The sequence below is a fragment of the Tupaia chinensis genome, unplaced genomic scaffold, assembly GCF_000334495.1.
Source record: "Tupaia chinensis unplaced genomic scaffold, TupChi_1.0 Scaffold000063_1, whole genome shotgun sequence".
Taxonomy (NCBI): domain Eukaryota; kingdom Metazoa; phylum Chordata; class Mammalia; order Scandentia; family Tupaiidae; genus Tupaia; species Tupaia belangeri.
Window position 1 is genome coordinate 10,012,288 of NW_006159521.1, and position 5,973 is coordinate 10,018,260.

The window sequence follows — 5,973 nt, forward strand, 5'->3', positions numbered from 1 at the left end:
ATAGGGTGCGTGTGCTCGCCAGAAAGACAGAGAGAGACATAGAGACAGAAAGCAAGAAATCACCCCCCAGGGGGTATGGCCACACCACAATCTCTTCTCCTCCATTCTCCTCTCAGGATCTTGGGCACGCATGCTCATGTGCCCGGCGTGAGTTTAAGTCGCCGGGTCCGGGACTCGAACTGCAACCAACTACATGGGAGTCCAGCGACATAGCCATTATGCTAACTGCTGGTCCCTACCTTGCATTTTTTTTAAAATTATTTTTTTATTTAATTTTGTTATTATTATTATTATTTTAATTTGACCAAAGAGACAGAGAGAGTGAGAGAAGGGGAAAGTGAGAAAGCAAGTTGCCAGGTCCAGGAAGTGAACCATGGTTTGGCCATGTCAGAGTCCAGCACCTCAACCACCATGCCACCTGCTGGCCCTCCTACCTTGGAATTTATACATTATATTTCTAAACTTTTAGTGCTTATCCAAAATATTTTAACATTAAATTAAGACATGTTTTAATTAAGATAGCCTTCCCCTAAATTAGAAACAATTGTACTCAGTTTTAAAAGTCTGTATTTTATTAACCAAACACATTAGATATTATTAATAAATATGGTTGTATATTGTTGATGCTTATTTAGAGATATTAGCACGTTTAACCTTTTTTCATTTACCATTCTTTTTTCATCACAAGCTCTCCTTGTAGAATCATTTTTCCCTCCTTCTAAAGTACATGTTTATAAATGCCATTATTAAGAGTCTGTTGGTAATAAATTTTCCAAGGCATCTTCTATCTGAAGTTATATTTACTTTGTGACATTATTCTTTTGTTTTTATAAAGAACTGTTTATTTAATTTTATTTATTATTATTATTATGTTTTAATTTGACCAGAGAGAGAAAAGGAAAGTGAGAAAGCAAGTTGCCAGGTTCGGGACCCGAACTGGGCTCTGCCCTGTGGGAGTTCAGCACCCCAACCACCACACCACCTGCTGGCCCCACTTTATCATTATTCTTTAAAGATACATTCACTGGGTATACAATGACATTGAAAATATTCTGGCTTCCCTTTGTTGCCGTAGAGAAGTTAGCACAAAATTTACTTGCCTTTGAAGATGCTTTCTCTTTTCTCTGGCTTCTTTAAGATCTTATTTTGTCTTTGTTATAGCATAGTTTTTCTGCAATGATCATGTCCTGGATTTCTGTTTCATTTCTTTATTTATCTTTTAAAGAACTATATTATTTTATTTTATTTATTATTATTTAATTTGTCACAGGGCACATGCACTCACCAGGGAGACAGAAAGGGGGAAAAATGAGGAAGCAAGCCACCAAATGCAGGACTTTAACAACGGTGGTCAGCCATGTGGTAGTCCAGGGCCTTAACCACTACACCATCTGCTCACCCCTATTTCATTTATTTGTTTGTAATATATTCAGCTTCTTGAATCCAAAAATACATGTCTTTAATTTTGCTGGAAATATAAATAGTTCTCTTATTTTTTCTTCTAAGTATTGAAAAAATATATTTGTTAAACCTTTGCACTCTGTGCTTCTTGTTTGTTCATCTTCATTACATACATTGTATCTCTTTTATTGTTTCTGTTTTATTCTGGGTAATTTTTTCAAAACTACATTTCACTTTACTAATTGTTTCTTTATCTCTGTCTAATCTGCCATTTAATCCAAACACTGATTAAAAAAATTCAAAATGATACTTTGCATTTCTAAAAATTCTTATTGGTTCTTTTATAACTCTGCTTGTTTTTCTTATTTTTTTCTTTCATTTTTTTTTTTTTGAGAGGTTTTTGCCATAGGGCGCATGCGCTCGCCAGACAGACTGAGAGAGACAGAGAGACAGAAAGCGAGAAATCACCCCCCAGGGGGTTGGCCACACCACAATCCCTTCTCCTCCATTCTCCTCTCAGGATCTTGGGCACGCACGCACACGCACCCAGTGTGAGTTTTAAGCCACTGGGTCTGGGACGCGAACAGCGGTCGACTACATGGGAGTCCAGCGACAAAGCCATTACGCTAACTTCTGGTCCCTTAAATGGAAATTTTAATGGTGTTTTTTTGAACCATTCAGATTCTGTAAATTTTGGTCACCATACCCACTTGAGGGTGGGCTGGTAGTTTGGAATTATCAAATGTAACTTATTGTTTGCCTTTATTTATGGCTCTAACTAAAACAGGAAATTTTCCTTACCATTTTTATTGGTGGATACATTGTTTCCTAGTTCATTCATTGAAGATAATTACCTTTTTGCTTCCTTGTTTTGTGCAAAGTCTAGTATGATATTTTACCTTCCTTGGGTTTAGGCTTTGTCTCTTACCTGCCATGCTCAATGCCCTTTAAAACAAAATCTCTAGGTCATCAAAGATTTACAAATAACCTAGGCAGGAGCTGGCTTTGGATCTTGGACCTAGCTGCAGTCATGGTTTTCTTTTAGCCTTTCATTTTGGCTCATGAGGATTCTTTTGCTTTCTCAATATATCTAAAATATTTTTTTCTAAAAAGTTAACCAGCATTTTTCTAAAGAGAGATCTTTGCTATAGGGCGTGTAAGCTTACTGGAGAGACCAGGAGAGACAGAGAGACAGAAAATGAGAAATCTCCTCGTGGGGGATGGCCACGTTGCAATCCCTTCTCCCCCAGTCTCCTCTCAGGATTTTGGGCACACATACACATGCACCCAGCATGAGTTTTAAGTCTCTGGGTCCAGGACTTGAACCACAGTTGACTACGTGGGAGTCCAAGGACGTTGCCATTATGCCATCTGCTGATCCCAACCAGTACTTTTATGATATTTGGCACTGCACATTAAATTTTTAAAATGCCATTTGTGCCTTTATTGCCAAGGTGGTGCCCAAAACACAGAAGGAAGCTCCTGTCCCTCCCCAAACTGAAGCTGAACCAAAGGCTTTGAAGGCCAAGAAGGCAGTGCTAAAAGACACTCTCAGCCACCAAAAAAAAAAAAAGAAAAAAAAGGATCCGAGACCAGTAGATGGCATAATGTTTATGTATGTCATTAGACTCCCATGTAGTCGACTGAGGTTCTAGTCCTGGACCCAGCGACTTAAAACTCATTCCAGGATAGCAAACAGTTTTTTAAGAGAGGTACGGAAGGGACCCGCACATGGAATAATGTTTAGCATTGCTGGACTCCCACATGGTCAAATGCAGTTTGAGTCTCAGACCCCGTGGCTTAAAACTCATACCAGGTACATGTGCGTGTGTGCCCAAAGTTCTGAGAGGAGAATGGAGGAGAAGGGATTGTGGCATGGCCAACCCCCCTGAGAGGTGATTTTTTCCTGTCTGTCTGTTTCTCTCGGGCAAGTGCATGTGCCCTATAGCAAAAGTCTCTCTCTCTAAAAAAAAAAAAAAAAAAAAAATCTCCCATACCCCACCCCACAAAAGGCCCAGGAGAAGCTAGCTTGACCCCCATGCCATCATGCCATCATCAAGTTTTCCTTGACTGCCGAAATCTGCTGTGAAGAAGATAGACAACAACACACTTGTATTCATTGTGGATGTCAAGGCCAACAAGTACCCGATCAAACAGGCTATGAAGAAGCTCTATGATATTGTTGTGGCCAAGGTCAACACCCTAATCAAGCCTGACAGAGAAAAGAAGACATGTGCAACTGGCTCCTGATTATGGTGCTTTGGATGTTGCCAACAAATTGATATCATCTAAACTGAGTCCAGCTGGCTAATTCTAAATGCACACTTTTTCAACTTAAAAATAAATAAATAAAATTTTAAAGCTTAGGCTACAAAAGTAAAAATAAGTAAATGGGACTACATCAAACTAAAAAAATTCTGTCCAGCAAAGGAAATAATTAACAAAACAAAATGCCAGTCTATGAATTGGAAAAAAATTTACAACCAATATATATGATAAGATGTTAATATCCAAGACTTATTTTAAAAACTATTCACCTCAATAGTAGAAAAACAAATAACCCAACTAAAAAATGGGCACAGGACCTGGATAGAAATTTCTCCGAAGAAGACATGAAAATGGCCAAATAGAGACAAGAAGGTGGCATGGTGGTTGAGTTGCTGAACCCATATGACTAACTGGTTTGAGTCCTGGACCTGATGGCTTGGGAAACAAGCTGGCACATGTGTGTACATGCCCAAAATCCTAAAAGGAAAACGGAGGGGAGGGGATTGTGGTGTGGCCATCCTCCCTGGGAGATGATTTGTGGCTTTCCCAATCCCCCACCCCTCATCTCTCTTCAGTGAGCAGATGTGCCCTATAGCAAATTGAAAAAAAAAAAAAAGCTAACTGGTATGTTGAAAATGTTCTCAACCTCATTAATCATCTGGAAATTATAAATCGAAACCACTATATAAGATACCACTTCACATGTGTTAGGATGGATATTATCAAGAATGCTTCGGGGTCAGCAGTTAGCTTAATGGCTGTCGCTGGCTCCCATGTAGTTGACCGTGGTTCAGGTCCCGGACCCAGTGGCTTAAACTCACGCCGGGTGCATGTACATGTGTGCCCAAGATCCCAAGAGGAGAATGGAGGAGAAGGGATTGCAGCGTGGCCATCCCCCCTGGGGAATCATTTCTCACTTTCTGTCTCTGTCTCTTGAGTGCACGCACCCTATAGCAAAGACATCTCCAAAAAAAGAAAAAGAAAAGAAAAAAAGAATGCTTGATAATGGAAATGAAAGACCAATGTTTCCAAGTGCTTCAAAGTGTTATGCTAAATTTCTCATCTGATAGTCCATTCAGGTGCTTCAAGTGCAGTACATTAAAGCAAGAATGGGAAGAATGAAAATAAATATGCTTAGCCAATACTAAGTTTTGTCAAAATACATTTTCATAGGTTATTATTATTAAGAGGAAAACAAGAGATGTTTTGTACTCTGTTGATGTGGTATATGAAAAACATGATGGAGGTTCCTAAAGAAATTAAAATAGAACTACTTGGGGAAAGCAGGTGATGTGGTTGTTAAGGCTCTGTACTCCCACTTGGCCAACCTTGGTTAGAGGAATCCTGGACCTGATGGCTTGCTTTTTCACTTTCTGTCTCATGAGCATGAGAGTACATGCCCTATGGCAAATTTAAAAGTAATAACAAATAAAATTAAATTATTCATTAAAAAATAGAAATACTCTGTAATCCATCAATCTTTCTTTTTGTCATATGGCCAAAAGAGATGAAATCACTACCTTGTAAAGACATCTGCATCAGCATAGGTTTGAGGTGCAAAGGGAAAAAACATTTAACAGACAAAAATGTCTGTTGAAAAAAGTATTTATTGTATACAGCTTGATGGGGACTTTGTGTGAAAAGTGGGATTAATCTGGAAATAAAAATAAACAAATAAATAAAAGTATTTTTAAAAACACTATCTGCACCGTCATGTTCTTTGCAGCATTATTCACAATAGCCACATATGGAAACAACCTAAGTGCCTATTAGTGAACAAAGGATTGAAGAAGCTGTATATAAATAAATATATACATACAGTCACCCACACACACACTCAACCCTAAACAGAACAAGATTTTGAATTTACCACAACATAGATAAACATGAAGGCCATTTTATTAAGTAAAACAAATCAGATACTGAAAGAAAAATATTGCATGGCCTCACATGTTGATGTTAAAAAAAACCCAAAAGGTCAAATATACAGAGGAGAAAGGAACAGTGGTTACTAGGGGTAAGGGGAGAGGAGAACAGGGAGAAAAATAGGGTGGTGTAGGTCAGAGGATACAAGGCAGAAGATAAGTAGGATGAACAAGTCTAGAGATCTAATGTACAATATCAAGGATTATAGATAATACAACTGAACTGTATTTGAGATTATTGCTAAGTGAGTAGATCTACGCTGTTCGTGCCAATAACAAAAACATGGGTAACTGTATAAGATGGTAGATACGTTAATTTGCCTTTTTTTTTTTTTTAGAGGTTTTTGCTATACAGCACGTGCGCTTACCAGACAAACAC